The 24,381-nt window shown below is 38.9% G+C and overlaps 1 protein-coding gene across 4 annotated transcripts in view; it reads left to right on the top strand.

Annotated features, from left to right (window-relative positions):
* Positions 1 to 1,591: 1,591 nt before the first annotated feature.
* Positions 1,592 to 24,381, top strand: part of KANK1 (KN motif and ankyrin repeat domains 1) — a 136,141-nt gene continuing 113,351 nt past the window's right edge. For 2 of the 4 annotated variants that reach the window (XM_052644831.1, XM_052644830.1), the window contains exon 1: positions 1,592 to 1,699. The gene's annotated coding sequence lies outside the window, so the exon portion shown is untranslated. The remainder of the gene's footprint in view (positions 1,700 to 24,381) is intronic. The other 2 variants (XM_052644829.1, XM_052644828.1) reach the window with 2 other exon arrangements.

The raw sequence follows: 24,381 nt of genomic DNA, 5'->3' as shown, positions 1-24,381 counted from the left end.
AGTCACTTTCCAGTTGGAGAGCTAAGCTCAATAAACTCAAAACAATGTCCAGTTCCACTGAGAAACTGGGAGGGTTAAATCATCTGGAAGGTGGCATCTCTGAGTCTGTGAACCTGAGATGGGCTTCACAGAGGGAATAAGAAAAGCTGTGTCCTGTGTGGGGAATGATGGTTGCGCAAGCAGAGCACAGGAATATGTGTCCTTTGAAACCTAACGAGACTTACCTGCCTAGGACAGAAGGTGTTTGTTGGAAGCTGGAGGAAGATAAGATAAAGTAGAGGCAGATTATGAAGGAACCTGAAAGCCAGCAAAGGAGTTTACATTTAATGGAAGAGGAATGTATTACGACTGTGGATATAAGAGATGTGGATGTAATAGAATGCTAGATTTGGAGATGAGAAGAACAAAGAACTTCAGAGTTGGAGGTATCCTGTAAGGTGGGGTGGGGTGACTAGTATTTGCTGTACATGCTTTATGTCAGGTGCAAGATTGCATAGTTCTTATTCTTACGGCAACTTTAGAGGTAGATGATATCATCCCCATTTTATATATAATAAATGAGCTCTGAGGAAATACAATGTGTCTGAGTTTTTAGAGTACTTAGGCCAGAATTGAACACGTCTGACTTCAAAGCACAATGAGGATGGAGAATGTTGAAATCAGTTCCTGATTTTACACTCAGGAAAACTGAGACCCAGAAGATAGGGGACTATCCAAGGTTACCCAAGTAATGGAATGAAAGCAGCTGGACAGGCAGTGATCTGCAGAGAGAGGCCAGGTTAGAGGCTGCTGTTGCAAACAGGTGGGGGTGCCACAGAATTTGGTACTAGTGGAGGCATGTTTTATTGTTATTTAGTCACTCAGTCATATCCAGATCTTTTGTGATCCCATGGACTGTAGCCCGCCAGGGTCCTCTGTCCTCAGGATTTCCCAGGCAAGAATACTGGAGTGGGTTGCCATTTCCTTCTTCAGGGCATCATGCCGACTCAGGGATCAAATCTGCATCTCCTGCCTTGGCAGGCAGATTCTTTCCCGTTGAGGCACCAGGCAGAGGAGTAAACAAGGGTAGAGAGCAGCAGGACAGTGAAGGGACCGTGGGGGTGGACTGATGCTGGCATGGCCAGTGATGGAGGGATCACACGAAAGCAGTCCCGGAGTTTTAATCCAGGGGAACTGCGGTTCCCAGTGAAGATCCTCAGTGCAGCTGATTTTCAGAGAAAGGCATGTATTTCTTACGGGCTAGTCTGATTCTGAAATGACGGAGATACCAAATATAAAAAGTGATGGGATTTGTGAGCTGATTTACATACATACTGATGGATACATGAAGAGAAGCACATGAAGTAGAAGTGAACTGATGGTGAGACACCCCAAGAATTAGTGACTTGCTTTTGCCTAAAGGAAAGGAGATATAATGATATCCTAGGCTTTCTTGCCACTTCCACCGGTAACCAGAAAATGCCTTAACCACAATAAACCACATAGCCGTCTTTAGTAATTGATTCCCCTCTGCTATTGGAAAGGAGTATTGTCCCATCACATTTTCCCCAATGAGACTCTTCTTTTCTTTCAGAATGATTGTCACTGTACTGGATGGACTGCTGAACTATTGAATTACTTCCATCTTTTGACCACACTAAGAAATTGTCCGTGGAGTTGAGATATTTATTGCAGTAATTTCTGGCCTTACATACTTAAGGTAAGGTATACTTTTTTCCCATATAACTATCATAAAGTTGTCATGTTTTTCTTCTTTAACTTTGCTTTTTAAGAGACATTAATCTATTCTTTTCTTCTAGCTTTTATGCTCTAATAATCCCTTCAGAGTGCTCTTAATCTGAAAATGTATGAGTGCAGAAAAGACTTTTATATAATGAAATATGAGCAAGCTGTTTGAAAAATAAAGGGGGAAATGTATTACTCTTCACATTAAATCAATAAAAGTACCCCATTTCCTTAAACACAATATGCATAGACTGGGTTATACTAGAAAACTTAATAGATTGAAAGGAATATTTATTGTTAAGGCTACTTGAAAAAAATGAAGATACTTAAATGTTAATATATTGCTGGCTTTGTTCAAATAAAGAAAATTTACAAAATACAGAGAACTTAAAAGAAAAAAATCTGTTACTTCACTGCCAGAGATAAAATTCTACTACATTATTTATAATACTTGTTTTTACAAATACTTGTAATGGGGTGTGTGTGTGTGTCATATGTTGTTAACTTGTTATATTTTTGCAAATGAGGAACATTTATCACAGGCTTACTCCATGCCAGGCTCCGTACCAACCACTTTATATGTGTTACTTTATTAATTCTCACAACCCTGTGAGGTTGGTGCTTTTCTTATCCCCATCTGTACATGAGAAAGTTGAGGCTCAGAAAAATTAAATAATTTGCCATGTTCAGAAAACTGGTAAACTTACTTAGAACTTGAACCAGTCAGATGCCAAAGCCCATACCAACAGGCTTTTTACATGCTTTTTTTCCTTGACAGCATGCTTTGCCTTCTTTTCTACAGCATCATTTCACATTAGAAGGGGTTCATTTATATCGGTATATAATGGTTTCTCTACCTCATCTCCTTTTGGTGGACATTTACTTGTTTTACCCAGTTTCAGAAGCAACATTGTAATAACATCTTTTGTGCACGTCCATGATTGTCTATCTAGTGCGGATTGCTGCAAGTGGCATTGCTGAGTCAGCCCACGATGTGGGAATGAATCCCTCAGGTGTTTGATGCTTTCTGCTAGTTGCCTTCTCAAAAGGTTGTGGGAGTTTATATTCCCACCAGCAGAATATGGAAGTACCTGATGACCCTAAGTCCTCAACAACGTAGGTAGTTGGCAAATGAATAATATCGTTTGCCTTTTTAGAAGAGTGCAGGTCAGGTCCATCTTCTTGTCTCTAATCCTTTAGAACCTTAGCCTCCTGACTGGTTTCTCTCCCTCCACTGTACACCTCACTTAATCATTAAAGGCACTGCAGGACAATGGGTAAAAGCATGGACTCCAGAGCTAGATGCCTGGGTTCAAATCATGGCAGTATTGCTCTGCCTCAGTTTCCCCATCAACAGGTGGAAATAATAATAAAGCCTTCTCCTGGGGTGGTGCTTGGGGTTGCAAAGAGGCAGACACAACTGAGCGATTGATCAGCAATTTTAGAACAAGTGCATGACTTCTGGTTTGAGCTCAGTAATTGTTGGCTTCTGCTGTTGCCTTCCAAAAGTCCATGCTCATGTAACTCTAAAACCATAGATTATATGCAGTTGACTCTTGAACCACATGGGTTTGAACTGCATGGGTGCACTGATTTTTCCAGGAGTAAATACTACAGTACTGTATGATCTGTGGCTAGTTGAACCTGCAGATGTGGATTCTGAGGAAGGCAGACATGGATGGAGGGCCAACTATAGATTTTTTATTGTGTGGAGGGTTGGCATCCCTAACTCCCATGTTGTTCAAGGGTCAACTGTACTTGTTTTAAATTAAATGTGATCGTTACCGAATTAGTAATTCACAGCAGAAACTGCAGATGCTGACACTGTTATTACATGTTAACAGCATGAGCAGCCTGAAGGTCAGGCTCCCTTGATGATGCAGGGTCAGGATATTGAGGGGAGAGAAGTAACAGGAATAACTAGAATGTTAAAGTGCTTTATAAGCTCACAGAGCACTTTTACATGCATTATCTTGCTTGATCCTCAAACATAATTGAGGGAGGTGGAGCAGGTATCATTAACCTTGTTTTACAGAGGAAGAAATTGACTTGGAGGAATTAAGAGAGTTGTTCACTTGAGGTCATGGAAGCAGACTCTGGCAGAGTTAAGTGTGTGCTCCATGCCTCTGACTATAAATCTGTCCTCTTGATGCTACAGGACGCAGTGATAGGCCGAAGAGGTACAGATGTACACCTGCCCACATATGGAAACATACTGGGAAGGGAAGGAGCAAAGAGGGTTGCTGTGGGAGGAGGCAGCAGAGTTGGGTAAGGACATATTGGAAGGAAGGCAGGGACCCAGGGAGGAGGGAGGAGGGAAGGGAAGGGGCATGGGTAGTGAGGTCAAGAAGAGAGCAGGAAATTGAAGGGGCCAGGACTGTAGGACCACAGGTTGGCTGAGCACCTGGCCGGAGGAGGCTCCTTTGCAGCAAGCAGGGAGTAGAGAAGGAAGAAGACAGAGGATAGACATCTCTGTCTTCTAAGGCAAAGGGAATGAGAGCAAAAGTAAGCAAATGGGACCTAATTAAACTATACTGCCTTTGCACAGCAAAGGTAACCGTTGGCAAAATGAAAAGACAACCTACTGAAGGGGCGGAAATGTTCACAAATGATATGACCAATTAGGGATTAATATCCAACATTCATAAACAGTTCATACAATTCAACATCAAGAAAACAACCTGACTAAAAAATGGGCAGAGGACTGAATAGACATTTTTCCAAAGAGGAACACTGTTGGCCATCAGGCACATGAAAAGATGACCTAACATCACTAATCATCAGGGAAATGCAAATCAAAGCCACAGTGAGCTGTCACCTCACACTTGTCAGAATGACTGTCATCAAAAAGAACACAAATCACCCATGTTGTTGAGGGTGTGGAGAAAAGGGAACCATCTTAAGCTGTTGATGTAAATTGATGCAGTCACTGTGAAAAACAATAATGAAGTTTCTCAAAATAGAACTACCATATGACCCAGCAATTCCACTCATGGGTATATAAAAAAAATACAAACACCAACCAAAACCATAAATTCAAAAAGATACTTGTACCCCAGTGTTCACAGCATAGCATTATTTACACTTGCCAAGATGTGGAAGGAACCTAAATATACATCAACAAATGAATGGATAAAGGTGTTGTGTGTATATATATATACACAATGGAATACTACTCAATTGTAAGAAAAGAATGACATTTTGCCATTTGCAGCAGTATTGATGAATTTGAGGGCATTTTGCTAAGGGAAATAAGTCAGACAGAGAAAGGTAAGTATTGCATCAGTTGTGTAAGTAAGTAAACGCATGTGTGCTGAGTCATGTCTGACTCTGTGACCCTATGGACTATAGCAACCAGGCTTCTCTGTCCATGGGATTCCCCAGGTAGGAATACTGGAGTGGGTTGCTCTTTCCTCCTCCAGGGGATCTTCCCTATCCAGGGATCGAACCCGTGTCTCCTGTGTCTCCTACAAGGGCTTCCCCGGAGGCTCAGCAGTAGAGAACCTGCCTGACAGTGCAGGAGATGCAGGTTCAATCCCTGGGTCAGGAAGATCCCCTGGAGGAGGAAATGGCAACCCACTGCAGTATTCTTGCCTATTGTAGCAAAGAGTCAGACGTGACTGAGCGACTGAGCACTCGTAGGTGTTAAAAGCCATTATCACCTATATCACTAAAAAATACAGCAAACTAGTGAATATAGCAAAAAAAAAAAAAAGCAGACTCACAGATATAGAGGACAAATTAGTGGTTGCTAGAGCAGGGAGGAAGGGCAGTATAGAGGTGAAGGAGTGGGAGGTGCAAAGATACACTTTGTGTGTATACACACAAAGCCTTGTGTATAGTATAGACTACATGGATGTATTATACAACATAGGGGATAGAACCAATATTTGTAATAACTAAATTAGAGTGTAACCTTTAAAACTTATATGAAAATATAAAATTAAAAAAAAAAAAAGCAAATGCACAGTCCTACCATTATTAAATCCCTATTCTTCCAGAGGTTTTTCCATGTGTATATGCTGGGAAGGATTGAGGGCAGGAGAAGGGGATGACCGAGGATGAGATGGCTGGATGCACTGACTCGATGGACGCGAGTCTGAGTGAACTCCAGGAGTTGGTGATGGACAGGGAGGCCTGGCGTGCTGTGATTCATGAGGTCGCAAAGAGTCGGACACGACTGAGCGACTGAACTGAACTGAACTGATGCTTACATAAAAACTTTAAATACAAAGATGCAACCTTGGAAACTTCTCTCCATATCATTGTCATTGCTGCATAATTACTAAAGGTAGATAAAGAGTGTGGTTTAGAAATGTACGTACTTAAAATATCTCCCTCTAGACATGTGTCAGTGCATGTCCTCCTAACTATAATTTGAGGCTACTCTTAATTATTCTTAATATAAAGTCAAGAAAGAGGTTTTTGTTCTATATTACCTGAAAAACAACCCATTTACAATCCGCTGACAGTATATAAGTGTTTCCTTTTCCTAGATTCTTCTTAACATTAGATCATAGAATTAAAAAAAATCGTTTCCAGTTGTATGCACAAGTGAACATTTATCATATGTTTATAAGCCATTTGTATTTCTTCTTTGGTGAATATTCCGTTCATGTTCCTTGCCCATTTCCCCAAAGGGACTTTTTCTTTTTGTGTTGCTAATTTGCAAATCTTTTTATTGTAAACTATCTTTAAATGTAAAAAGTATTATAGATCTCTGTCTCCTTTGCCTTTGAATTTTGTACAGTTTTTTTTTTTAAGTAAGTATTTAATTTTATGTGGTTTGAATCTTTTTTTCTATGGTTCCACATAGACTAATTATGAAGCAAGAAGGCCTTGGTATTGTTCCCTCAAAGTCTGTTCTTCACATAGCAGAGTGATCTCTTTTAAGTGTAGTCACATCTTGACACCCGTACCCCCCCGCCCCCCGCCCCGCCTAAGCCAGTTGTGGCATTCTCCTAACCCTGGCCTGCAAGACCTGGCATGACCCAGCTTTGCTTGCTCTCTGACTTCACCTCTGTCACTCATACTTGAACACCATGTTCCCACCACATCGGCTTTCTTTCAATTCATGGAACATGTCAACCTCTTCACTGCTCCCAGGATTCTGCAAGTGCTGTTCCTTTGCTTGGAACATGTGCTTGTACACACATATGTACTCATGTACCTTCCTTATGGCTGACTCTTCCTCTAGAGAGCCAGTTTCAAGAAGAAGAGCTCCAGAGCATGCTGCTTGGGTTCACTTGCCTCTTCTGTTCACTAGCTCTGCATCCTTGGGCAAGCTGCTTCTCCTTATCCTCACCTGTAACATGGGAGTCATCATTGTAACAGTACCTAACTTGCCTTGTTGAAGAGGATTAAGTGGGTTAATTCAAGCACAGCTCTTAGAAAACTACCTTATTCATAGAGTGAACATGAGTGGGTTATTGTTTAGTTGCTAAATTATGTCCAACTCTTTGCAACACTATGGGGCTGTAGCCCATTAGGCTTCTCTGTCCATGGGATTTTCTAGGCAAGAGTGCTGGAGTGGGTTGCCATTTCTTTCTCCAGGGGATCTCCCCAACCCAAGAATTGAAACTGTGTCTCTTGCATTGGCAGGTGGGTTCTTTACCACTGAACCACCTGGGAAGGCCAAAGCTCAGCCTTGCCTGAACATATGAGTGGTTAGTTGTTGTCATAGTCCTCCTTCTCCAGGCTCCACCTTAAATTTCACCTGAGACAGAATGTTTTCCAATTCAAGACTGGTCTTTCCCTCTAGTATTCTCAACGTCATAGTTCTGCAGGATTTTCCCCTTTAAGCATGCATCAATATGCAGTTATTTTTCATTTATTTTCTTTTTCCCCCTCTAGCCTGTGATTCCCATCAGGACAGGAATTGTGTCTGTGTGATCTACTGGGTCTCTAATGTGTATTAGCACATAGTGTTTGTAGAATGACTGAATGAATAGCAACATCTCTAACTACAAGACTGCATAGAAATCTACCTGTATTTTCTTATTGTAGTTTTTATGGCTCTGTTTCACATTTTAAAATATTTCATCTGTATGAAACTATTAGAAGTATATGACTTGAGAAATGAGTGAAAATGAATTTTTTCCCTAAAGAGTAGCCAATTGCAATTTTTGTAATTCTTTTAAAGAGAGGTCCAACCCAAACTATAGTCCTTAGGGACTCCGACGTTGTTTTTTGTTTCTTTCTTTTGTTTTTTTTCTCCTTGGGTAGTCCTTTTGCAAAAAGTAAATACAGAAACTGTTCATTGACTCAAGCCAAATTCCTCCTGAGTATGCTGGCCCACCATCAGAAGGGATGCTCCGAGGGTCACCTACCATGGCCTAATTTCCAAGAGGAAAGAAGAAATAATGTTGCCAATTTAGGGACTTGTTCTATTTGCTCAGTATCTTACATTATGAATGTAGTTATCTGAGGAGGCTTTATGAATAGCATAAGAATGAAGAGAAGTGAAAAGCAAGGGAGAGAGGGAAAGGTATATCCAATTAAATACAGAGTTTCAAACAATGGCTAGAAGAGACAAGAACGCCTTTTTCAATGAGCTGTGTTTGATAATAGAAGAAAACAACAAAAGGGGAAAAACCTGAGTTTTTTTCAGGAATATTGGAAACATCAAGGGAGCATTCCACCCAAAGATGGACACAATAAAGGATAAAAATGGTAGAGACGTAGTAGATGCTGGGGAGATCAAGAAGAGATGGAAAGAATACATGGAAGAACTGTATTAAAAAGATCTTAATGAACCAGATTACTGTGATGATGTGGTTAGTTAGCCAGAGCCAGACATTCTGGAGTGGGAAGTCAAGAGGGCCTTAAGAAGCACTGCTGTTAATAAAACTAATGGATGCAATGAAATTCCAGCAGAACTATTCAAATCCCTAAAGGAAGATGCCATCAAGGTTTTGCATTCATTATGTCAGCAAATCTGGAAGACCCAGCAGTGCTCACAGAACTAGAAAAGGTCAATCCTCATCCCAGTCCCCAAGAAGGGTAGTACCAAAGAATGTGCTAACCATTGGACAGTTGCACTCATTTCCCATGCTAGTAAGGTCATGCTTAAAATCTTGCATGCTAGGCTTCAGCATTATGTAAACCAAGCACTTCCAGATGTCCAAGTTGGGTTTAGAAAAGGAAGAGGAACTCGAGATCAAATTGTCAATATTCGCTGGATTATAGAAAAAGTAAGGGAATTTCAGAAAAACATCAGTCTTTGTTTCATCGACTATGCTAAAGCCTTTGTCTGTGTAGATGATGACAAATGGTGGAAAACTCTTAGAGAGATGGTGATACCAGACCATCTTACCTGTCTCCTGAGAAACCTGTATGCGGGTCAAGAAGCAACAGTTAGAACCCTGTATAGAACAACTGACTGGTTCAAGATCGAGAAAGGAGTACAACAGGGCTGCTTGCTGTCACCCTGTTTGTTTAACCTATACGCTGAGCACATGATGAGAAATGCCAGGCTGGATGAGTGATAAGCTGGAATCAAGATAGGTGGGAGAAACATCAACAACCTCAGATGTGTAATTGATACCATTCTAATGGTAGAAAGTGAAGAGGAACTAAAGAGCCTCTTGATGAGGGTGAAGGAGGAGAGTGAAAGAGCTGACTTAAGACTAAATATTAAAAAAAAAACTAAGATCATGGCATCCGGCCCCGTTACTGCCTGGCAAATAGAAGGGGAAAAGGTGAAAATAGTGACAGATTTCCTCTTCTTAGGCTCCAAAATCACTGAGGATGTAGACTGCAGCCATGAAATCAGAAGACGATTGCTTCTTGGCAGGAAAGCAATGACAAACTTAGACAGAGTGTTGAAAAGCAGAGACATTACTCTGCTGACAAAGGTCGGTATAGGTCTTTCCAGTGGTCAAGTACAGTTGTGAGAGTTGGACCATAAAGAAGACAGAATGCCAAATAATTGATGCCTTCGAGTTGTGGTGCTGGAGAAAATTCCTGAAAGTCTCTTGGAGAGCAAGAAGATTAAACTAGTGAATCTTAAGGAAAATCAATCCTGAATACTTGTTGGAAGGACTGATGCTGAAACTGAAACTCCAGTATTTTGTTCATCTAATGTGAACAGGCAACTCATTGGAAAAGTCCCTGATGCTGGGAAAGATTGAGGGCAGAAGGAGAAGAGGGCATCAGAGGATAAGATGGCTGGATGGCATCACCAATGCAATGAACATGGACTTGGGCAAACTCTGGGAGGTGGTGAGAGACAGGGAGGCCTGGCATGCTGCGTTCCTTGTGGTAGCAAAGAGTCAGACACAACTGGGCTACTGAACAACAACAACAACAACTTTATGAAACCTGAATTTTTTTTTGGACAATTTTGACAATCTTGAAATTTTGACAGTCATATTTTAGATACTATGTCTACCTTAAAAAACACCCAACTATTGAAACCTGGAAATTTCAATTTTCCAATGACTAAATTACATTTAGTTAACTGCCTCTTGCAGTTAAATGAGGGACAAAAATGCTTTGGTAGAACATGTATTTTGATTTCAAAAGATTAGTCACCATTCTTTTCCATATTTTAGCTTTTAAAATCAATTACAGAAATAATACACATCCATTAGCATATATTCAAGCCATAAAGCATTTATACAGAAAGAAAAATGACTCTTGCAGCCCAGCTTCTGATCCCACACCTTAGTATAACCACTGCTGAGTTTATTGTATACCTTTTCTGACTTTTTTAATGCTTACTAAATATATTAGATGTTTATACACACACACACACATACGCCACTCATATACTTGCGTGCTTTTCCTGAAAAATGTCTTAAACCCACTGTCTTCTGCACATCAGTGGGCTTTAAAAACACTTGAACCCTTTGTGTTCTGGCTGGCAGCATCCAAGAGAAGTTACTAGTTGGTATTTTCTCAGGGCTTTAAACACCAAGGCTTACTTAGTTTGTGGGAGTCACTGGATATAATCTTCCAGAGGGTAGGGACTAGGGCACATTCAGGAATGTGGTGTGATCTGATGATACCTATCTCACTACAGAGGAAGGAATGGAGACTTACAGGGAAGCCAGTAAAGTAGGAAAGGAAAAAATTCTTCCAAGTTCACGAGGGTGAACATTTAACTGTTGCACTGAGTTATATAACAAGTAGTTTGATTTCCAGGGAAACAGGATGGCAGATGGCATGCTCTCAGGTTGCAGTTTTTTTACAACTTTGTCTCTCTTCATTCTCTGCTGCCCCCTACCCTTTTTTTTGGTCCATGAGAATAGAAAATAAATTTGAGGTGGAGTAGAGTGGAGAGCAGATTGACTCACTGGGCTATGCCCTTCACACTGGCATTCGAAAGCATGCCAGTTGGCTGCCCCAGGTTCTGATCTATGGCACTGCAGTCCAGAGAACTATGAGGGTTTCTGTAAGTGATGGGGGCTCTGGACTTAGGCAGAATTGCACTTGTTGGGGTTTTTCCACAGTGCCCACCTTATTACATTAGAGAGGCAAGTTTCATTGCTTAGGGGACAATTTACGGCAATGGGCTTATCTCCTTGTTTTAGCTCTTTATGTTTTTCTGCCTCTTAATAAAATGTGAAGTCACAAAGCAATTAAATAGTGGTGTAGTTTTCTGGCAGGAGGTGGAGAATGGCTAACCAGGGGAAAAGGCTAACATGATTGACAGAGGCTGACTGTAAGATTTACATTGAGAATAACTCGTTCTTCAAAACTTTCTTCATTTTCTTGTGGGAATTATGGGGTAAATCATACACCAGAAGGATGGATGATTAAAAATGTAGGAGTTATGGTTTCTTTTTGACTTTGTAAGTCTCTAAATCCTCCACCTTAACACAGAGTTCTCATTTCAGGAACTCTAGATAAAATGATGGGAACCAGTCCTGCCATGGATTGAAGAGAAGCAGAAACACTTTAAAATTTTAAATTGTTAATAAACTTGAGATTGTTTATATTTTGTAGAATATCTTGAGGTCCAGTGAGCTGAGGTAGAGAAATAAATCTACAAGTGTAGATATTTTTGAATATTCAAATATATTGAATGGGGTAATAACTGTTAGTTTCCACAATTTTAGAAACTTGTTGTTGTTCAGTCGCTCAGTCAATATTTGACTCTTTGTGACTCCATGGACTGCAGCACACCGGGCTTCCCTGTCCTTCACCGTCTCCCAGAGTTTGCTCAAACTCATGTCCGTTGAGTCAGAGATGCCATCCAACCATCTCATCCTCTGTTGTCCCCTTCTCCTGCCCTCAGTCTTTCTAAGCATCAGGGTCTTTTCCAGTGAATCGGCTCCTTGCATCAGGTAGCCAAAGTACTGGAGCTTCAGCTTCAGCATCAGTCCTTCCAATGAGTATTTGGGACTGATTTCCTTTAGGATTGACTGGTTTGGTCTCCTTGCAGTCCAAGGGACTCTCAAGAGTCTTCTCCAACACCACAGTTCAAAAGCATCAGTTCTTTGGCACTCAGCCTTCTTTATGGTCCAACTCTCACGTCCGTGCATGACTACTGGAAAAACCATAGTTTTGGCTACACAGACCTGCAAGGAGATCAAACCAGTCCATCCTAAAGGAACTCTGTCCTGAATATTCTTTGGAAGGGCTGATGGTGAAGCTGAAACTCCAACACTTTGGCCACCTGATGCGAAGAACTGATTCATTGGAAAAGACCCTGATGCTGGGAAAGATTGAAGGCAGGAGGAGAAGGAGATGACAGAGGATGAGATGGTTGGATAGCATCACCGACTCGATAGATATAAGTTTGAGTCAGCTACGGGAGTTGGTGATGTACAGGGAAGCCTGGTGTGGTGCAGTCCATGGGGTCACAAAGAGTTGGACGTGACTGAGCAACTGAAATGAGCTGAACTGAACTGATACGGACCTTTGTCAGAAAAGTAATGTCTCTGCATTTTAGTACACTGTCTAGGTTTGTCATCGATTTTCTTCCAAGGAGCAAGCATCTTTTAATTTCATGGCTACAGTCATCATCTGCAGTGACTTTGGAACTCAAGAAAATAAAGTTAGTCTGTCACTGGTTCCATTGTTTCCCCATCTATTTGCCATGAAGTGATGGAACCAGATGCCATGATCTTAGTTTTCTGAATGCTGAGTTCTAAGCCAACTTTTCACTTTCTATCATCTTCATCAAAAGGCTCTTTAGTTCCTCTTCGTTTTCTGCCATAAGGGTAGTGTCATCTGTATATCTGAAGTTATTGATATTTCTCCCAGCAATCTTTAGTAATATTTAATAATGACAGTTAAAATGTGGAAAATTTTGTGAAAACTGAAGTACAAGTCTGGAGAGTTAATATTCCATGTCATTTTTATTCCAGCCTCCTCTAACGTATTTAAAAAAAATCTTTTAATTTAGCCACTTTGTATTGATGATAATTTGTTTATTCCAAATTAAGAGAATTGACAAAGACATAAAAGTTCTCATATCACTCTTGTTACAGAAACAGTTTGATTTTAAGAAGTTATGAGAAGCTGCCTTCTTGTATCCTAATGATCACATGAAATGGCCATAGCAAATAGCTTAAAGTAAAATGCAGTTGTTGATACCTGTTGAGAAGGATTAACTAAGAGTTAATTAATGTGACCCAGAAAACAAGTAACTAAAAGGACATTACTTTTTCTGGTGTGAATGCACTCTAGGGGATTTCCCACCACAAAAAGAACCAGAGAATCAACTGCAAAGCGATTCTACTGCTGGTTTAGGGTGTTTTTCCAAATAGATTACTAGTGAGAATATTTGTACCGAAAGAATAGGAGAAATGCTGATTTCTAGAACTTGGTAAAATGATAACAAGAAGCTTTTATACCAAATCAGTTACATCTTTTCCAGGTTCATCCCCAGTGTCCTGTGTCTAAGCTGTGGTTGTTTCCTCACCTGTAAAGGAGGGTGGTACTTCTTACAAGTTCATTGTTGTAGATTGTTTGGAGAGAAGAGAGACTGAAGGCATCCAGGACGGTCTGTCTTCTCAGCCCTTATCCTAACTTGAACTAGGCTGTGTCTCAGGCAATGGATCATTTCGCTGCCCCAGGGATAGTGCTTACTTACAGTCCCTGGTTTTCAGTATGTTTTCTTCTCCCTGGTGACAGTCCTTTATCTAGAGTGTTCCACAGAGAGGCATCTGTGTGCCGAAAATGCCTTTCCACACTGGTATCAGTCTTACTATTCCAGGGTAAAGTAACTCAGTGCCAATTGGTGTTTTAATCTTACCTGTGCATTATTTCTAAAGTTGTATTTATTGTTAATGAGATGAGTATCACATAACACCACCAGCAAAAAAGGAGCCATTTAAAAATGAACAAATCAGTGGCATTCATCACATTCAGAGTGTTACGCAGCAACCATCTCTCTCTAGTTCCAAAGCATTCTACTACCTCAAAAGAAAACCCTAGATGTATTAAGCGGTAACTCCCTGTTCCCTCCTGCCACTGCTCTTGGCAGCCCCTTCTGTGCTGTCTCTATTACGTCATAATTCTGGATATATCATGTAAGTGTTATACATTATGTGACCTTATGTGTCTGGCTTTTTTTTACTTAGTGTGTTTTTGAGGTTCATCCAGGTTGTAGCATGTATCAGCCGTTTTATGACTGAATAATATATTCTACTGTATGGATATGCCACAGTTTGTTTATCTATTCACCATTGATGGACATTTGCGTTTTTCTGCCTTTTCATTGTTGTGAGTAACACTGCTGTGAACATGAGTGCATAAGTATTTGAGTCCCTGTTTTCAGTTTTGGGGGTATATGCCTAGAGGTAGAATTACTCGATTATATGGTAATTCTGTGTAACTTTTTTGAAAAACTGCCAAACTGTTTTCTGTAACGCTGAACCATTTATATTCCCACCAGCAATGCTTAAAGTTCCTATTTCTCTCCATCCTTGCCAACACTTATTTTTCCTTTATTTAAAAAAAAATTATAGCCATTTTTAAGACGAAGTGCTAAAATGGTTTCATTATGGTTTTGATTTATAGTTCCCTAATAACTAATGATGCTGATCATCTTTTCATGTGCTCATTGGCCATTATGCATATATTGCATATCTTCTTTGGAGGAGTGTTGATTTAAGTCCTTTGCCCCCATTTAACACTGCGTTTTTATTGTTGAGTCAAAGAGTTCTTTTACATTCTGGGTATTAAACCCTTGCCAGATATATAGTTTGCAAATATCTTCTCCCATTCTTTAGGTTGTCTTTTCACTTTTTTTAAAAAATTTATTTTGTATTGGGGTATAACCTGTTAACAAACAATGTTGTGATAGTTTCAGGTGAACAGTGAAGGGACTCAGCCATACGTATACGTGTATCTATTCTCCCCCAAAATCCCTTCCCATCCAGCCTGCCACATTAAATTAAACAGAGTTCCATGTGCTATACAACTGGTTCTTATTGATTATCCATTTTAAATATAGCAGTGTTTACCTATCCATCCCAAACTCCCTAACTGTCCCTTCCCATGAGTCTCTTTCTGTTTTGTGAATTCATTTATATCATTTCTTTTTAGATTCCACACATAAGGAATGTCATATAGTTTTTCTCCTCTCTCTCACTTATTTCACTCAGTATGGCAATCTCTAGGTCCATCCATGTTGCTGCAAATGGCATTATAACATTCTTTTTAATGGCTGAGTAGTATTCCATCATACATAAGTACCACACCTTCTTTATCTGTTCCTCTGTCGATGGACATTTAGGTTGCTTCCATGTCTTGACTGTTGTAAATGGCCCTGCAGTGAACATAGGGGTGCGTGTATCCTTTTGGATCATGTTTTTCTCCAGATACATGCCCAGGAGTGTCTTGATAATGTCCTTTGCACAAAAATTGTTTTGTTTTTTTGAAGGAGTTCAAGGATCTTTCTTTATTTTTCCTTTGTTGGACATGCTTTTGGGGTCACATCTAAGAGTCCATTGCTTCCTAATCCAAAGTCAGAAAGATTCACCTTTTTATCTTAAGTATGTTATGCTTTTGTCTGTTATATTTAGAACATTAATCCATTTTGAGTTAATTTTTTATACTGTGTGTGGTAGAGAATCCAGCTGGATTCTTTTGTGTATAGATATCTGAGTGTCTCAGCATATTTATTGAAGAGTTCATCTTTCTACATTGAAGAATCTTGGCACCCTCTTGAAAAACCAGTTGGCCATGTGTGTAAGAGTGTTTTTCTGCACTCTTAGTTCTGCTCCATTGATTTATATACCTAGTCTTATGCCAGTACTACACTGTTTTGATTACTGTAGCTTTGTAGTAAGTTGAAATTGGGAAATGTAAGTCCTCCAACTTTGTTTTTCTTCTTCGGTACCATTTTAGCTATTCAGAATCCTCTTTTATTTCCATATGAATTTAAGAAGCAACTTTACCATTTCTGGAGAAAAGGCTGTTGGAATTTTGATAGGAATTGTGTTGAATCTATAGATGACATGGGGTAGTGTTGTCTTAGCAGTGTTAAGTCTTCTAATTCATGAACATAGGATGTCTCTCTATTTATCTGGGTCTTCCTTATTTTCTTTCAGCAATGTTTTGTAGTTTTCAGTGTGTAAGTCTTTGTCTCCATTAAATTTATTCTTAAGTATTTTATTCTTTGGATACAATCATAAATCGTTTTCTTGTTTTTTTCTATTAGATTGTTCTCGATGTATAGAAACACAACTGCTTATACATTATTTTTACTTTTTTTTAAATTTAAAGTTAAAAGAATGACTCCACTGGTTATTTTAAAAATTAGTTAAGAACCTCACTGTCTCTACAGATATTTTCCTAGAGTGATTCTTCTTAAGTTTGGCATACATCCTTTGATATATTATATATATACACATATATACTTTTTTGTAGACGCATATTTTGTCTACATTTTAACTTATTTTTACCTAATTATAGATTATGAATACATTCTTTGTCAGTACATCTAGATGGACCTTATTCTTCTTAAATGCTGCAGAGTGCCCTTTTGTACTGTTTTGTTTAAAAGTTATATTTTAATGAGCATTTAGTGTGTTTTCAGTTTTTTTTCTGTTCTAAACATTGCAAAATTTAACGGTCTTTACCTTCATCAGTGTATACTTGTATGAGTATATTCTCCAGGCAAGAATACTGGAGTGGGTTGCTATTTCCTTCTCCAGTGCATGAAAGTGAAAAGTGAAAGTGAAGTCATTCAGTCCTGTCTGACTCGTAGCAACCCCATGGACTGCAGCCTACCAGGCTCCTCCATCCATGGGATTTTCCAGGCAAGAGTACTGGAGTGAGGTGCCATTGCCTTCTCCGCTCTTTAAGGTAAATTCCTGTAAATAAAATTACTTAGGCAAAAAAAGTTCATATATCTTTTGATGGACAGTAAGTGATCTTGTTTTTTGTTTTTAAGTGCCTATCTAGTGTGGGCATAGATGCTATTTAATGTTATCTAAAAGCATCACAATTAAAAGTAATGTAATTACTTGTTTGAGGTAATTAAATGTTTGAGGGAAAGAGGAGGAAAGAGTGTGACTAACCCATGTTATATACTAGTAAATGTAGTAATCTAAATAGAATGTAAGTAATAAAATCCTTTTTGGTGTGTTTGTGAGATTTGTGAACAAGGTGTTTTAAGATTCACAGTCCAGTTTACTATTGTCAGACGGTAAGGAAGCAGCTAGTAGCACATAGACACCTCTTGAGCTTTTCTCTCTCTTGCCTTTTGTATACCCCACCCTACTCCTAACATATCTTTCTTTAACCACCCCCTACCCATCCATTGCTGGCAGTCACTCTTAAATATCTTTGAATTTTATGCCAAAAGATCTTTTGCCTGGTTGACAGATTCTTTGAACACCTACTATTTTCTTGTTTGGCCATCCAAGAAGGACCACTTTGGGAATTTGCTAACGTGTTCTAAAGTTAGACTTCGTTTTGTGGAGAAGACTCTCGAGAGTCCCTTGGACTGCAAGGAGATCCAACCAGTCCATTCTGAAGATCAGCCCTGGGATTTCTTTGAAGGGAATGATGCTGAAGCTGAAGCTCCAGTACTTTGGCCACCTCATGCAAAGAGTTGACTCATTGGGAAAGACTCTGATGCTGGGAGGGATTGGGGGCAGGAAGAGAAGGGGACGACAGAGGATGAGATGGCTGGATGGCATCACTGACTCGATGGACGTGAGTCTGAGTGAACTCCAGGAGTTGGTGATGGACAGGGAGGCCTGGCGTGCTGCGATTCATAGGGTCGCGCAAAGAGTTGGACATGACTGAGTGACTGAACTGAACTGAAAAGCTTAGCTAAACTCCAGAAAGCAGACATATGCATTTTGGGGGAAGGTCACTGTGATATTCTTTCACACTGAATCTTATCTCACACCTTTCTATGCTTATCTGTAGTTACCTAAGTAAAGCAGAGGAATATACTTTATTTTTTTCATAAAAGAATGTGCTTTTATAAAAAAATATGCTCAAAGGAAAGAAAACCAAGTGAGAAGTGAGAAGTGAGGATACAAAGTTGCTTTCCTCATCCATATGTTTTTTTAAAAACATTTTTATTTTGAAATAATAAAAATTATTTTATTCTCCAATTTTAGACTTGAAGAAAAGTTGCAAAAGATAATACAGGGTTCATATATACCCTTCAGCCAGATTCCCCTAATGTTAACATCTTACATAACCATAGTGTTCTTATCAGTTATCAGGAAATTTTAAGTTGATAAAATACTTTTAGCTCAACTACAGACCTTATTAGCATTACATACAGTTTTCTACTAATGTCCTTTTTCTGTTCCAGGATCCAACTGCATTTAGTTTTTCTGTCTTTAGATTTCTATACTTTGTGACAGTTCCTCAGCCTTGCCTTGTCTTTCATGATCTTGCTACTAATATTTTTGAGCAGTTCTGGTCAGTTATTTTGTTTAGTGACTCTGAATTTGAGCTTTTCTGATGTTTACTTTGAGGTTATGTATGCTTTTAGGGGAAGAATACAGCAAAAGTGATATGGTTTTTAGTGAGTGGTTACATAGTATCAGTTTCTCTGGATTTTTGACTCTCCATTTTCAGTCCATTCCATATTTTAAAGTAATCAGAATAATTTTTGGTCCTCTGTATTTCTGTTATTATATCCAAACTCTTTTGGCTAGCAGTTTCTGTGAAAACAAAGCATAATTCAAGGCATATTTTATGTGTGATGATTGAGATGATAATAGTTGTAAATCTGTTTGTCTACAGTGATAATGATCTTCCTAAGCATTTTGCTCTATTTCAAAATTAATTTGTGGGTTTTACCACTGTTTCTTATATAGAGAGAAAGTGTCTCTTCCTTTTTCAACAAGAATCAGGTTTATATCATAATTTTAAAAGATGAATTTTTCAGGTACATTTTCCTCTTGGCTTTGGCATTTTGTAAGAAATTTTCATATTGTTCCCACTTCCAATACACTTTAATTTGGGAGTAGGATTAGGTATAATATGGTATAATCCTTAGCTGGTAAATAGAGCCTGGTGTTATAATGTTTTGAAAATATACCTGGCTATCTCTTGACATTTAAATGTATAAATTACCTTTGCAGCCATAAGTGAGCTTGAAGTAGCTTTGATAACTAATCATTGTATGGTCAGTCAGCCAAAAGAATTTACAAAGAATAGCTTAGGTGTCTTGCATCCAGTTTAAAGGTTAGTAGTTTGAGACTTGTTCCTGGTGCCTGTAATTAGTTATGTGGAGAGACACTACATTAATATTTAGTAGTTGCTTATTCTTAATAGTTCCTACATCAGTCGTCATTCTCTTTTCCTTTCCCTCATCTAGAACAGAGAAATATTTTACTTACTGAGTTAGTATTAATGTGTTCTATTTTAATTAAAAAGAGAAAATGCACTTGTTTAAATTTTTCTCTTTTAGAATTTCCAAAATTGTTTTAAACTTTCCATACTTGCTTTTGTTTTACATTAAGTCATGGTTGAGGAAGCAGGTGGAGTGTCATTGGCCCTATATTTCAGCAAAAAAACCTTTTCATCCTATAGAATCTTGACTTTGGGGTACAGTTGATAGATATGTTTAAGGTTAAAGTTAGAGGTAATATTCAAAGTACCAAACAAGTATTGTTCTGATTATTTGGGTTCTTTATTCCACTTCTTTCCTGGAAACATAAATAATAATGATGAAGCTAATAATAATACTTTATTAAATAGGTACCATATACCAGACATTGTGTTGGGGAGTTTGCAAATATCATCTAATTTTATCCTAATAGAAACCTAATTTTTTGGAAATGGAACTCAGTGCTTGGCAGGTTAAATTACTTATCTAGGATTGCACAGTTAGCCAGAGAACGGTCTGAATTTTGTCTGAGTTCACTGCTCATTCCACATAGTATATACTGTGGCTATCTTCATGTCAATAAAGATGAGAATGTCTCTATGATTGCTTTTCCTTCAAAGAATTTTTATATTCTAAAATACTTCAAAGGATTTTTTGTTTTGTTTTGTTTCAGTGTTTGTTTTTCTTTTATTTATTTATTTTTTAATATAAATTTATTTTAGTTGGTGGCTAATTACTTTACAATATTGTATTGGTTTTGCCATACATCAACGTGAATCCGCCACGGCTGTACACTTGTTCCCCATCCTGAACCCCCCTCCCACCTCCCTCCTCATCCCATCCCTCTGGGTCATCCCAGTGCACCAGCCCTGAGCATCCTCTATCATGCATCAAACCTGGACTGGCGATTTGTTTCACATATGATAATATACATGTTTCAATGCCATTCTCCCAAATCATCCCACCCTCGCCCTCTCCCACAGAGTCCAAAAGACTGTTCTATACATCTGTCTCTTTTGTTGTCTCGCATACAGAGTTATCGTTACCATCTTTCTAAATTCCATATATTTGTGTTAGTATGCTGTATTGGTGTTTTCCTTTCTGACTTACTTCACTCTGTATAATAGGCTCCAGTTTCATCCACCTCATTAGAACTGATTCAAATGTATTCTTTTTAATGGCTGAGTAATACTTCATTGTGTATATGTACCACAGCTTTCTTATCCATTTATCTGCTGATGGACATCTAGGTTGCTTCCATGTCCTGGCTATTATAAACAGTGCTGCGATGTACATTGGGGTACACGTGTCTCTTTCAGTTCTGGTTTCCTCGGTGTGTATTCCCAGTGGTGGGATTGCTGGCTCATATGGCAGTTCTATTTCCAGTTTTTCAAGGAATCTCCACACTGTTCTCCATAGTGGCTGTACTAGTTTGCATTCCCACCAGCAGTGTAAGAGGGTTCCCTTTTCTCCACACCCTCTCCAGCATTTATTGCTTGTAGACTTTTGGATCACAGCCATTCTGACTGGCCTGAAATGGTACCTCATTGTGGTTTTGATTTGCATTTCTCTGATAATGAGTGATGTTGAGCATCTTTTCATGTGTTTGTTAGCCATCTATATGTCTTCTTTGGAGAAATGTCTGTTTAGTTATTTGGCCCATTTTTTGATTGGGTCGTTTATTTTTCTGGAATTGAGCTGCAGGAGTTGCTTGTATATTTTTGAGATTAATCCTTTATCAGTTGCTTCATTTGCTATTATTTTTTCCCATTCTGAAGGCTGTCTTGTCACCTAGTCTCCTTTGTTGTGCAGAAGCTTTTAATTTTAATTAGGTCCCATTTGTTTATTTTTGGTTTTATTTCCAATATTCTGGGAGGTGGGTCAGAGAGGATCCTGCTGTGATTTATGTCAGAGAGTGTTTTGCCTATGTTCTCCTCTAGGAGTTTTATAGTTTCTGGTCTTACGTTTAGATCTTTAATCCATTTTGAGTTTATTTTTGTGTATGGTGTTAGAAAGTGTTCTAGTTTCATTCTTTTACAAGTGGTTGACCAGTTTTCCCAGCACCACTTGTTAAAGAGATTGTCTTTTCTCCATTGTATATTCTTGCCTCCTTTGTCAAAGATAAGGTGTCCATAGGTGCGTGGATTTATTTCTGGGCCTTTTATTTTGTTCCATTGATCTATATTTCTGTCTTTGTGCCAGGACTTTTAAAATGATTTTTTAATATTAGGGGTTTTTTCCTTTGGGCTTAGCTATTGTCAGGCCTTTGGTTCCTAGATATAAAATACTAGGTATGAGGAAAGTTATATTGCTCCCAGATGATACAATCATACTTTTTCTTGAACCTTAACATAACTTTTCTCTTAGACTTACTTTCTTTCCTGTAAGTAGACTCCTGCTTCAAACTGGAAGGGTATTGTATTTAATGGCAGGGAAAATGAAGCACTAAACATGGCAGTGTGTAGACTATAAATATGAGTCAGTTGTGACTGCCTTGACCTTTGGTATGAATGCCCGTGGCTTCACCCCGCACTCATTAATGTTGTACAGTTTGTATTCAGGAAGCCTAGCAGAATGATGCAACTGGGAACATACCTGGGATAAGTAAAAAGCCCTAACTTCAGCCCCCTGTACAGTTACCCTTCCTAAATTGCTAAGGTGTGAGCAATTTAGAGTCATCTGATGACTCTGAGCTCATGATAAAATATTCTTTTGGAAGAAGATAGTTTTGAGAAAAGGAAGAGGGTGGTTTTTCATCTGGCATATCATTAAAAACCTGCCTTACAGATTCTGGACAAGTAGGGTTGTAGATGTTGGACTTAAGATATTAAAGGGTTTTGCTGTGATGGATGGGTTGGGATGTGAAGGAGCTATCCAGCTTATATAGTCTGAAAATTTGCTTCTTAGGCTAAAAAGAGAAGTGAAGGATAGCATAAACACAGCAATCACAAGGAAACACTAGAAGATTCTTTTGACTGTTGGATTTGTATATAAACAGTCATGTGACTTTCATGTGAGTGACACTTCCACTAGGAAATGGAAATTGTCAGAGCATTTTGTGTTTACTATATGTGCGTCTGAGGCAGACAGTAAAACCACCCACTCACAACTAATCTTTCAGAGAAAGTTCTTGTCATTGTACTAACAAACTATTGAAGACATTACCATGTTGGAAAGAAGAAATTAGTCCAAGTCCGTTTTTTATCAGCGATGGGAAGTATCTTATTACTACTGCCTTGTATTTTAAATGACACCTAGGGAAGTGACTTAGAAAATTAAATGTAGGGAAAAGATTGTTAAAATCAAATATGTGCCATTTGCAGACTCTTAAAACTTGGGAAGAATTGACGTAAGTAGAACACTGAGGTCTGACTCCCTAAAGTCAAATACTTGACATGAAACGTCTTTTTGTCATTAGAATTTCCTTATTTTAGAATATTTGGACTCATGACCCAATGGAGTGAGAAGTTCAGGTGTGCATGGACGGAGAGTGAGCCCCGCCGTCCATGCTGCGTGCAGTCACTGGAAGGGGAAGGTCCAGATAACGGGCAGTGATAGAATGACAGAAACCCTCCCCCCTCCTCTTGGTTCTCATCCTTTTTTCTTTGGTTTTTTTGGTATCCATGGCTTGCCCTAACACTCATACTGACTTAATCCCTTGCTCTTAACAGAGCCAAGGGTACAGAGGTCAGCTTTGAGTTAGCTTTTTGTATGCCTTGGTTTGATGGTTTCAGATAGGGTGTATTTCATAGCAGCTATTGAATAGCAAGTAAAGCTCCTCTAAGTCTGTTGAGAATTTGGACTTGAAGCAGTGTTAAAGCACTTAAGAGGATTCTTAGGCGTTGGTCACTGGGGATGCTTTTGATAATTTCTAAGGTACTGAGACAACCCTGGCTACATATTAAATGCAGAAGAATTTAAGCTGAGTGTCATGTGATATATTACGAATGTAAACAAAAAAATAACATGAATTAATGTCAAGTTTATTTAACTTAAAATTGCCTAGTAAATGTGCAGTTTACCAGAAATTTTAAAAACTGGACCATCATTCATATTCTGTTTGTGTATTTTTTCTACACAGCATTATTTTATGTGTATGTTTTCATAAATGGACAGAAGTCATATTTTAGGAACATAATATGCTGTTGTGTTATGTGCCATGGTTCTTGCTAAGCTGTCCCCCTGATGTTGAATATTTGGTCTGTTTCTCGTTTTTGTCTGTCATACATACAAAGAAGTGTAAAGGGCCATTGCTGCTATGGTAGTTGTTGAGCATCTGTTGGATATTCTCATATACATACATGACATCATGCTGTGGTGGATGATACAAAGACAAATAAGCCAAAGAACGCTGTAGGAGACTAGAGGATGCTTTGAAGGATGCTTTCTGTCTAGTTTGATTAAGGAAGCCTCCACGGAAGAGTGGCATTTGCTTTGTGGTCTTGAAGAATGAGTGGGAAATGGCAACCCACTCCAATATTCTTGCCTGCAAAATCCCATGGACAGGGGAGCCCAGCAGGCTAGTCCATGGGGTCGCAAAAGAGTCAGACCCGACTTAGTGGCTAAAGAGCAACCTGAAGAAGGAATAGCAGTGAGAATGGCAAACATGGGAAAGCTGTGCTCTCTGCAGTGAAGCAAGCAATTTCACAGTGTTGTGGTTAGAGCACATCAGGGCCATCTGCTGAAGACTCTAAAATACATTTCACTACAAAATGTCTTGCTATAGGGATGTGTTTTAGATATATTTTGTAAAGTGTATGTACTATAAGTTTATGGTTAAAATGTTTTCAAAGAGATGCTGCATATAGAAAGTATGAGACTAGAACTTGAACTCCTCCTGTTAATCACTTTTTAATCTTCCCTATCAGAGATTCTATAGGGCAATCTTATGA

Source organism: Budorcas taxicolor, chromosome 8 (genome assembly GCF_023091745.1).
Source record: "Budorcas taxicolor isolate Tak-1 chromosome 8, Takin1.1, whole genome shotgun sequence".
Classification (NCBI taxonomy): Eukaryota; Metazoa; Chordata; class Mammalia; order Artiodactyla; family Bovidae; genus Budorcas; species Budorcas taxicolor.
Note: the sequence above shows the minus strand (reverse complement) of the source record. Positions and strands in the feature narration are given on the sequence as shown.